This window comes from Pleurodeles waltl, chromosome 2_2 (genome assembly GCF_031143425.1).
Source record: "Pleurodeles waltl isolate 20211129_DDA chromosome 2_2, aPleWal1.hap1.20221129, whole genome shotgun sequence".
Classification (NCBI taxonomy): Eukaryota; Metazoa; Chordata; class Amphibia; order Caudata; family Salamandridae; genus Pleurodeles; species Pleurodeles waltl.
Genome location: NC_090439.1, coordinates 816,818,190 through 816,830,779, shown reverse-complemented (window position 1 = coordinate 816,830,779; position 12,590 = coordinate 816,818,190).

Below are 12,590 nucleotides of genomic sequence, written 5' to 3'. Positions count from 1 at the left end.
AAATTCAACTCTCTAATTGTCGCCAAGCCCAAACAGCTAGTCTGCTGTACTGTGTCATTGAGGAAAATCATCTGCACAGGGATAATACATGCTCTAAATATTGTGTCCCTGCCTTGCATCTGCCAATTTTTCATACCCCAAACACTTTTCAAGTCAACAGTCTTAAACCAGTATTCATACCCCTCAACCGAAAGTTTAGAAACAAACAAATTGGAATATAGCAATTTAGTATCGGTCAATAACATTTGCTTATTAGAATACGGAGTAACCTTAAAATAGTAAGACCTAGCATTTCGTTGATTATGGCCAGAAAAATATGCAAATTTATCATAATATGTTTTCGAACTCCCTTGTGGGGGAGTCGAGCAATGTTCCCATTGCACATAATTAAATATGGACTTAGTGCTACTAGCTTTATGAATAAAGTGGTGTCCATAATAGTTGTAGCAAAACATGTCACCATGATTATCTCTAAATTGGTAAGCATCTTCATCGTCATAGACAGTATAATATTGCAAATCTGTCACCATAGCATCCACTGTCTTCACATCCCAATCATCAGAAACAATGCCTGGTATAACAATATCATTCATTGATAACTTGAGAACATACGGTATTTGAATCAATTCAGTGGGACCATATATATCAAACATTACTTTATCCCACACAATCCCATCCGGAATCGGTATTGCAGAAATGTTTACATTGGACAAGTCTCTTCGAACCATATGAGAAGAAAAATGTGGTTTTAACACCGTCTCCACGTGCTCAATGTCAGATCGATCAGGAAGAAAATGACCATGTATTACCAGAAAAAAAGTAACCACATATCCCAACCATAAAAAAAGAGTCATTACAGCCATAAAAAGCAACAAATAGGTCCAAGGAAAAACAAAATACGTGCGTTTAAGCCAACACAGCAGCTTACGTGGACCTCGGACAGAAGACATTGAGGACGAGGAGTTGGACACTGCATCATCAGTGTCATTGAAGCAGCCAGAGGCAGTTCTTGCAAAAGGTGCAACTGTGAACAAAGAAGCAGATGGAGGCTCTCGCCTAGGCACGCTATAAACCACATGTTCAGAAACATCAGTAGAACGTACAGCAACTTGATCAAAAGATTCCATATTAATCGACGTCTGTGGAACAATTGCAAGATCATCATCCACCCTCCCCGAGCTCGGAGAGGAAACAGCGTCGGTGTAAATCACCTGCAGCGGGACTTCTTCCACAGTAGTGAGAGGGATTCCGAAACTACTGGGTGTCCCTCTTGGTCTGATGTGCAGAATCGGCCACATGTTGTAACTTGACATTATCAATGGAAACAAAGCGATTTCCTTTGGCCCCTTGCAGCGGCGGTAAAATCACAGTTCTCGTGCCGCTTACCCCTAATACAGGGACAGGTGCTCGATAAGAAGGACCAAATTCTTTCTTTACTGCGACCTTTTCACGCACTAGATCCCCAATCCTGGGTATCCAACCAGTAGGTGTTACTGGCTCATCCTTAATTCCTGAGGAGGCAGCACTTGCAGAAGAGTTATCTTCACGGAATTGTTGTAAATCCTGCAAAACAGTGACACAATAATTTATGTCAAAGGGCGTATCTGCCGCCTCCACACCAGGACCATCTAGATCAGGAACATACATTTGTGTTCCAAACAGGCACTCATATGAAGTACGACCCCCCAGTGACCGTCTAGGCAAGTTATTAAGTGCTCTCTGTACTCCATATAGGTGGGCTAGCCAACTACAACCCGTACCTATAACCCTGGCCGTTAAGGATTGCTTAAAATCACGATTTAAACACTCCATGACAGAATTTCCCTCGGGATGAAATGGAGACGAGAATTGGAGTTGGACCCCTAACGAAGCCATGGTGTCCCTGAATGCATTAGAGGCAAAAGCAGGGCCCTGGACCGAATGAAAAGCCGCAACTGCAAATGTATCGACAAAGATGCGCAAATCTTTAATAACAGTCCGAGCGTCAGCCGAGCGTTGTGGCCAGACCCACACAAATCTGGAGCATGAATCTACAGCAACCAAAATATATTTGTATGCACTATCTGGTGTCATCCGACCACAATGATCCAAGTACACACACTGTAAAGGTTTATTTGAAATCAGAAGGGGCGTCTGCTGCGGGCGCCTAGCCGATGAAGCTTTAATCTGCTGACAAACGTCACAACAAAGGACATATTGCTTTGTCTCTTTATATAGACCAGGCCAGCTGAAACGAGCCTGTAAAAGTGAAATCGTGGCAGCCACACCAGCATGTGCAGACGCCACCCCCTCATGTGCTGCAGAAATTAATCGAGGTCTCTCCATTTTATTGGGTAGTTCACGTACACCAATGCCTGGAATATTAACAACAGCATTCAGCACACTACTCAAGCAGTAACTATATTTAGAAGGAAATCCTTTAGGAAATGGCGTGCCATCAGCCGTAGCTTTTATGGCAGCCGAAATCTCTGTGTCTGGTTTGGAACTCGAACGAGTCACTGCGGCCACAGTGGCGACAGCCACTGCTGATTGCGCGGCTTCATCAGCCAAAGTATTCCCAGCAACGTGTATTCCAACGCGCTGATGTCCAAGTGTATGTACAACATGGACCTTAGGAAGCGTCTCCTTCAGATCCGCAACCTTACCCCACAACAATTTGTGTTTAATGGTGTTGCCTTTAGAATCTCTGAACCCATTCATCTTCCAATGGTGTAGATATTCATAGAAAGACTGTACACAGTAGTAGGAGTCACAGACCAGCAAGGTTAAAATCGCTGGATCCACGTGCTCCAACGCTAACAATAGAGCTTTAAGCTCAGCCAGCTGTGCCGTGCAATCTCCCAAGGTTATAGTATAAGTATGACGGGGGCAGAACACTTCCCCCTCCATCGTGCCGCTCACCACCGCACATGCAGCAGAATACTGCTGTTTAGTCCCAACAGCTGGTTGCGCAGAGCCATCATTATACATGACCACCTGATATTGGTCAATAGGCAATGTGCCAGCAGGGACTGGGTACTCTATTTCATATCGAAGAAATTCTTGAGTCTGCAGTTGAGGGTCAAATATGTAATCTACATCAGTGGCTGTCAAAGACGCAGCCCATTGAATCCATCGCGGGTGTAAAGCTTTCGAATTAGGAACACTCGCTTTTGTAACAGCCTCTAATGCCGGAATCGGGGAAACAACAACGATACGTTGTCCCTGGGCAAGCGGTCTTTCTTTAATCACAGCCATCTGTACTGCAGTGAGTATTTTTTCAGTCTGTGCAAATCGTTGTTCTGCAGCAGAATACAAGTGGGGCTTGTATGCAATCGGGACTGTCTCACCCTCATTAAAGGTGACATATGTAAACCCAACAGCCCCAGGTATCACCCTGATCACTAAATGTGTCTTATCGTCCCGTGTGTGTAAGTGTTTAACTGCTAAGAGATCAGTCTGTAAATCTCGTAGGATTTGTGTATGCTCAATCGTCCAAAATCTACTCGAAAAATTCGGACGAATCAACTCGTATAAGGGTTTTATACACGTAGCATAATCAGGAATGTAAGTTCTGCCAAAATTCAGAAACCCCAACAATGACTGGAGCTTCCGAACCGTATTAGGAGGCTGCAACAAAGCACATTTCTCCAAAAAATGTGGCGCTAAGCTCTTGCCCTCACTCAACAACTCATATCCCAGGAAAATGACGCTGAGGAAGGCAATCTTTGATTTCTTAAAATTAAACTTATAGCCAATATCAGCAAACCCCACAACAATGCGCGATACATATGGGATCCATCTTGAAAAGCTACCTCAGATGGGCTGAATGTATGTTGAGGGAAAGGCAGCCAGGACAATGAGCTCAGGACCTCAGGGGCACCATCAAGCAGAACAGGTGGGCACCAGCCAGACAGTCAGTGTATCCCATGTTGGAGGAGCTGTAGCGGTTCCAAGCATGTCTATAGGACAGACCACACAGCCACCACAGCCCTAGACAACAAACTAAAGACAGCCATCTGTTTTTGAGGAACAGGCACTTAATGAGCTTGCCGGTCTGAAAAGACGTGTTGCAGGAATGGAACTGCAGATGGCTCAGATGATGAGGATGCTGAACACTTTGCAGCAGTCAATGGACCAGATTGCTGTCCAGAAATAGGCCTAAATTTTACTTTCTGCCCTTCCCCTGTTTTTAATATGTTGTTTTATAGATTTGTATATTAGTATAGCCTAGGGTAGTAATTAACATAGGGATAGATTAGTTACGTTTCGTATTTTGTAATAGAGTTTTGTTGTTAGGTGGGGAAATGGGTGGGTAGGTTGTTAAGGGGTGAGCGGTTGATGTTCATTATATGTTAAGAAAAAAGGAAAAAATCAAAAAATGCAAAAAATATACAATTTTTTAGGTCTGAATATTTAGTTAGTTTGTGTATAGGTGTAGTTTATATTTGTATTGTGTGAAATTATGTATTAAGGGAGTCGGAGTTGATGTTTAACATGGCTGTTGCGGCATATGTGTAGAGTTGTATAATTTAAGGTTAGGTAAATTAAGGTAGATTTTAGTTAAGTTAGTGTAGGTAAGTTAGTATAGTTTAGTTTAGTAATAGTTTAGATAGGATAGGTAAGGCAGGGTAATGTATTTAGTTTTAGACGTAATAGGTTTTATCTAGATATTATTAAACCATGTTTTCTACTTTCACAACTGCCTCATGATTTACTGCATACAAGTTGACTTATATTGTTAAGTTGTGTTAGGCTCATGCCGGGAGGTCTCCATGCAGTGTTTGTTTACATGTGCGACTAGGTGAAACACCTAGGAAGAAGATCCTGTCAAGTTTACAATAGAGTCACTTAAGCGATTTTCTAACATGATTGTACAATATAAGTACCACTCTTGCTTTTAATCGACACACAGCTCAAAACTGATATTCCCATACTGTTGCTCTGTGTGTGTATGTTGTGCTACATGTATTGTATGAATGATCATGTCAAACAATTATCAGTAATCAAGGAGGTTTTGGGTCACACACTGATACCAGCCACTTCCACACTCACCCTAGTACCACTTTATGGTTGCAGCAGTGTTATTTGCTGGCTAGTAGCCACGGAGGTAAACCCCACCTGTGCTGTAACTTCACTAATTCTTACCATTGAATAAATGGTAATTGTTGAATTTCATACTTGTAACCATGGGTAAGTACTTGCTAGTTTAGATGTACATACTGTTCACATAAACTCTTCCCCTTGGCCTGGGGGTGATTTGTCCATGGCTCTATGAAACACAATTCCCTTTAGTTAGTAGGTGATGTCTTTAAGGTTAGAACATCCACCTTGGTCTATTTACTCCAATCATCAACAGACATGCAACACACAGATTGAAGATAGTGCATTTATTTACATGTGTGTAAATATGAAGGATCAAGGTTGCAGTTTTTTTCAGCAACACACTCAGCATTGTTTTAGAGTTAACGGATATTCAGACAGAGTCTATGAGAGATACATGTCCTGAGACATGTAGAGGAGAGGAGTATTCCAGTGAAGATGAGATCCAAATTGCAATTAGAGAAGGGAGGCCTCATTTACAGTCCACAAATGGATAAGAGCAACAGTTGGGCAAACACAAAGTACACAGTGCAAGATGACAAGAGCAATGGCATGTTACTTAACACAGGTCTAATGGGAAACTGGGCAAGGGCCACAGACAAAATTTACTGGGACGTTCTCTGCCAGAAAGTAGATAAATCTACTTCTTTCTCCTCTGATGTGTGGTGTGCCTCCCCTGAGGGTGGTGGTGTGTGTGCAAGAGGTATTGTCGCGTGGGCTCTCACTATCCTAAATGAGACTACTGGATTTCTAGGCAGCAGGATCGATCACGGTGTGGGGGACTGAGTCTGACCCACGTGTAAGGAACTCTGTTACCCTAAATCCGGTTTTTGCTCCGGCTAACTAGCAGTGCCTCATTTCTCCCACGGGGAAGAGATGATTGGGCAGCCGAGCGCATGACATCTTTGGAACTTCTCAGGGAAGTCGTGGTCACTCAGATCCAAACCAACTCTCTCATTTACAATATGAACTCATATACAAATGACAAAGACAGTATAAGTTTTATATAATGATTTAATAAAATGACTGTATTTTAGATAATAAGACATGAGCCGCAATAACCAGAACCATACAACACAGTAGGATTGAAATAGTTACCAGGAGAATAAAAAATAAGAACAAAGTGATCATCGTGTATAATAGTTTCTACTCTCCCTCTGCTTGTTCTATTTCGAGCACAGCATGTTAAGCTTCTAGCTTGCCTGTCTGTATCACTGGGGAGACATCAGCCCTCATACCTGAGCAAAGGCCTGTGATCATGGTTCAGCATCTGCAACGAGGCAGTCAGCGTCTAGTTGTGGTTCCCTGGTCGGAATCTCCCTCTCGCGTGTATTGGGACAAGGTAGTGATTTTATAACTAACATATCAGCGTGATCACAAAATGTCCCTTTGCAGGAATGCCAAGTCTAAACTCCTACCACGTCTATCGGCAATGTACCAGACTGTATCCTTGACTGAAGCACAGAGTGAATGTGTTATGGAGAACTCCAGTGCTGAAGTAGGTAAAACAGTGTGATATGAAATAAAAAACAAAACCGTAGAACTGGCTATTTGAAAAATAACAGTACGAAGCCTAATAAAGAGCATTTAGAGCAAAGTGCACAGAGGCTCTAAGCTGCCAGCAAATGAATAAAATACATCCAGGGCAAAGTGCACAAAGGCCTAAAGCCTGAAGCTAACGTGCAAAGGATACATAAAACTAACCACACTACATCCTCCCCTTGTCGGTAGCAAGTGGTTCCAATAATATAAAAATATGCCCCAGATATAAACAATACCTAAAATTATATACTTATTTCGACAAGGTCAGAAGACAACAAAGTCATAAATTTAGGAAACATGTGACAACAAAGCCAAATTCAATATAATGTCAATTTTGCAGGAGAGGAAAAAAATCCAATTGTTAAACAGAAGCAATAGAAAGTAGGAGCTCCTCCACTTCGATATATGTCAATATCGGAAGATCCACGCCACAAAGTACCATGGAGCGGGTGTGTTCCAAAGCCCCAAAACCATTCAGGGCGGCACCCCGTGCAGGGCCTATGAATGAGACAAAACCATCTTCCTCCAGGAAGGGAATCTCATAAACTGCCTCACGAAGCAAACGCAACCGTAGTGCACAAGTCTGGGAATGAGCCCTAATCGGGAACATCAACAGATCAGGATCGACCACTGGAGGGCGCTGCAGTGAGAGACAGAGGACAGTGCATGTTGAAACGAGCACCAAAGGCACCGAAACACGGGTTGCACACAATCCAAAATGGTTGGAATGACAGAGACCAGTCACAATCCAAATGGCCCAGGAGTGTTGCTTCAAAATGCTGCATCATGCGTTCACGACACAGCTGCGCTGACGGGAGCAGCAATATAGGATCTCGTCGTGGCGGGACAGCCATTGCGAAAAAATAGCAACAACAGCAAGACTCCAGCCAATAAAGCCAAAGTAATCGGGAAACCCCCAAAAATGCTTCCGAAAATAGAGTGTATAGCCGAAGGTATCAAACCGAATATAGAGGAGAAGGTGTGAGCAAAACCAACACCAACGGCTTTAAAAAAATGTGCAATACCAGCAGTGCCGGATGCATTAAATATACGTCCCACAAGTTCACCGAAGTGACTTGGAAAGTTAGTATTCAAAAGGGACTGTATCTCCGCCGACGACCTTGTCACCTGAAGTGCGTAGGTCTCGCTAGCAGATGTAAGAGCCACATGCTTTTGAAACAATAAAGCTTTCAGCCGACTCAACTTGTCGAAATTAACCTTGGAAGTAGCAATATGAGGCCAGATGTCCGCTACCTCCCTAATTTGAGTGGGGGGAAACAACACATTCCCGCAGCACGTAACGGCCTTGTTGACAATGACAACGTAAACTATTCCGGCACGCATGCCACAGCAGCGTTCGCTGTTAAGAACAATGTAACTGCCATTAGAAAGCACCTGGAAAGTGTTTTTAATAACCGGGACTGGAACTCCCTTCAGATAACAAGCTAAGTTAGCAATCGAAGCGTTACACGCTCCGTGCAAGGACAGCTGTTTACAAACCATAGAATGGCTGACAGAAGTTTCACATTCACTACCGCTAAGAAAAACCTCCCTCAAACCATTAACACATCTGTATTGAAAGGGAAGCTCCCACACCTCGTGTATGTAACTGTCTCCCAATAGTTCATATCTACCCACCGGAATGTGCTTCAAACAAGAAGTAAATTGCAGAGTGGAGATAGGCAGATTAATAACCCCATGAATCAACCACTCAGCTGACGGAATCTCAGCAACCGTGAAAGGCAGTTTCTCCAATTTTTCAATATTCAACATGACATACGTCGCTTCCTTTTTAGCCATCAGCTGTTGTTGACGAGTTAAATTAAAGGAGACAAAGATCTCTCTGGCACGAATGTACTGCCATGGAACGCGACCTGCCTTCAAGGTCTGAAGAGTCCAACCCAGCTGCATGATGGACCGCGTCTGACTCTGCCCATGATATAAAGAAGACATGTCCGATTTAATAATGTCAATAGCAGAGGAAACAATGCTGTCAATCGTGTAAACACGGTCAGAAAGGGTATGCGTGCCATTATCAACAACAAAGTCTGCATCAAGTTTTCCTGATCAATCTGCCTCAACCGGGCTGCAGCCTCCTGTTGTGAAAGCTTCCAAATCTCATTATAAACTTCATATAAAAACTTTTCTTCCGTGGTACCTTGGGACCCGACAACAAATCTTGTAAATCAGTATCATTAGACAGTAACGTGAGATGTGACTTAACTGCATCCAGCGTGGATGACTTCAACCAATGCTGACAAAGCTTCCCCACGCTGCATGCAGTTATAATATCAGCATGTTCTGATGAAATGTAACGAGGGTCTGCCCTACTAGTCCTGAACCCCCCTGAAGAGGTGACAAAACGTTGATGACACTTATTAGTGTCTACAGGCCATAATAACCACCCGCCCGGATGTAACAATGAAGTGTTAAGCGTACCATTCTGGACCCAATGTGCAAATTCACTAAAAGTAGCATTCACATAGTGCTGCCAGTTGTTTAATTTGGAAGGGACAGGTATACTAGGCAAATTCAACTCTCTAATTGTCGCCAAGCCCAAACAGCTAGTCTGCTGTACTGTGTCATTGAGGAAAATCATCTGCACAGGGATAATACATGCTCTAAATATTGTGTCCCTGCCTTGCATCTGCCAATTTTTCATACCCCAAACACTTTTCAAGTCAACAGTCTTAAACCAGTATTCATACCCCTCAACCGAAAGTTTAGAAACAAACAAATTGGAATATAGCAATTTAGTATCGGTCAATAACATTTGCTTATTAGAATACGGAGTAACCTTAAAATAGTAAGACCTAGCATTTCGTTGATTATGGCCAGAAAAATATGCAAATTTATCATAATATGTTTTCGAACTCCCTTGTGGGGGAGTCGAGCAATGTTCCCATTGCACATAATTAAATATGGACTTAGTGCTACTAGCTTTATGAATAAAGTGGTGTCCATAATAGTTGTAGCAAAACATGTCACCATGATTATCTCTAAATTGGTAAGCATCTTCATCGTCATAGACAGTATAATATTGCAAATCTGTCACCATAGCATCCACTGTCTTCACATCCCAATCATCAGAAACAATGCCTGGTATAACAATATCATTCATTGATAACTTGAGAACATACGGTATTTGAATCAATTCAGTGGGACCATATATATCAAACATTACTTTATCCCACACAATCCCATCCGGAATCGGTATTGCAGAAATGTTTACATTGGACAAGTCTCTTCGAACCATATGAGAAGAAAAATGTGGTTTTAACACCGTCTCCACGTGCTCAATGTCAGATCGATCAGGAAGAAAATGACCATGTATTACCAGAAAAAAAGTAACCACATATCCCAACCATAAAAAAAGAGTCATTACAGCCATAAAAAGCAACAAATAGGTCCAAGGAAAAACAAAATACGTGCGTTTAAGCCAACACAGCAGCTTACGTGGACCTCGGACAGAAGACATTGAGGACGAGGAGTTGGACACTGCATCATCAGTGTCATTGAAGCAGCCAGAGGCAGTTCTTGCAAAAGGTGCAACTGTGAACAAAGAAGCAGATGGAGGCTCTCGCCTAGGCACGCTATAAACCACATGTTCAGAAACATCAGTAGAACGTACAGCAACTTGATCAAAAGATTCCATATTAATCGACGTCTGTGGAACAATTGCAAGATCATCATCCACCCTCCCCGAGCTCGGAGAGGAAACAGCGTCGGTGTAAATCACCTGCAGCGGGACTTCTTCCACAGTAGTGAGAGGGATTCCGAAACTACTGGGTGTCCCTCTTGGTCTGATGTGCAGAATCGGCCACATGTTGTAACTTGACATTATCAATGGAAACAAAGCGATTTCCTTTGGCCCCTTGCAGCGGCGGTAAAATCACAGTTCTCGTGCCGCTTACCCCTAATACAGGGACAGGTGCTCGATAAGAAGGACCAAATTCTTTCTTTACTGCGACCTTTTCACGCACTAGATCCCCAATCCTGGGTATCCAACCAGTAGGTGTTACTGGCTCATCCTTAATTCCTGAGGAGGCAGCACTTGCAGAAGAGTTATCTTCACGGAATTGTTGTAAATCCTGCAAAACAGTGACACAATAATTTATGTCAAAGGGCGTATCTGCCGCCTCCACACCAGGACCATCTAGATCAGGAACATACATTTGTGTTCCAAACAGGCACTCATATGAAGTACGACCCCCCAGTGACCGTCTAGGCAAGTTATTAAGTGCTCTCTGTACTCCATATAGGTGGGCTAGCCAACTACAACCCGTACCTATAACCCTGGCCGTTAAGGATTGCTTAAAATCACGATTTAAACACTCCATGACAGAATTTCCCTCGGGATGAAATGGAGACGAGAATTGGAGTTGGACCCCTAACGAAGCCATGGTGTCCCTGAATGCATTAGAGGCAAAAGCAGGGCCCTGGACCGAATGAAAAGCCGCAACTGCAAATGTATCGACAAAGATGCGCAAATCTTTAATAACAGTCCGAGCGTCAGCCGAGCGTTGTGGCCAGACCCACACAAATCTGGAGCATGAATCTACAGCAACCAAAATATATTTGTATGCACTATCTGGTGTCATCCGACCACAATGATCCAAGTACACACACTGTAAAGGTTTATTTGAAATCAGAAGGGGCGTCTGCTGCGGGCGCCTAGCCGATGAAGCTTTAATCTGCTGACAAACGTCACAACAAAGGACATATTGCTTTGTCTCTTTATATAGACCAGGCCAGCTGAAACGAGCCTGTAAAAGTGAAATCGTGGCAGCCACACCAGCATGTGCAGACGCCACCCCCTCATGTGCTGCAGAAATTAATCGAGGTCTCTCCATTTTATTGGGTAGTTCACGTACACCAATGCCTGGAATATTAACAACAGCATTCAGCACACTACTCAAGCAGTAACTATATTTAGAAGGAAATCCTTTAGGAAATGGCGTGCCATCAGCCGTAGCTTTTATGGCAGCCGAAATCTCTGTGTCTGGTTTGGAACTCGAACGAGTCACTGCGGCCACAGTGGCGACAGCCACTGCTGATTGCGCGGCTTCATCAGCCAAAGTATTCCCAGCAACGTGTATTCCAACGCGCTGATGTCCAAGTGTATGTACAACATGGACCTTAGGAAGCGTCTCCTTCAGATCCGCAACCTTACCCCACAACAATTTGTGTTTAATGGTGTTGCCTTTAGAATCTCTGAACCCATTCATCTTCCAATGGTGTAGATATTCATAGAAAGACTGTACACAGTAGTAGGAGTCACAGACCAGCAAGGTTAAAATCGCTGGATCCACGTGCTCCAACGCTAACAATAGAGCTTTAAGCTCAGCCAGCTGTGCCGTGCAATCTCCCAAGGTTATAGTATAAGTATGACGGGGGCAGAACACTTCCCCCTCCATCGTGCCGCTCACCACCGCACATGCAGCAGAATACTGCTGTTTAGTCCCAACAGCTGGTTGCGCAGAGCCATCATTATACATGACCACCTGATATTGGTCAATAGGCAATGTGCCAGCAGGGACTGGGTACTCTATTTCATATCGAAGAAATTCTTGAGTCTGCAGTTGAGGGTCAAATATGTAATCTACATCAGTGGCTGTCAAAGACGCAGCCCATTGAATCCATCGCGGGTGTAAAGCTTTCGAATTAGGAACACTCGCTTTTGTAACAGCCTCTAATGCCGGAATCGGGGAAACAACAACGATACGTTGTCCCTGGGCAAGCGGTCTTTCTTTAATCACAGCCATCTGTACTGCAGTGAGTATTTTTTCAGTCTGTGCAAATCGTTGTTCTGCAGCAGAATACAAGTGGGGCTTGTATGCAATCGGGACTGTCTCACCCTCATTAAAGGTGACATATGTAAACCCAACAGCCCCAGGTATCACCCTGATCACTAAATGTGTCTTATCGTCCCGTGTGTGTAAGTGTTTAACTGCTAAGAGATCAGT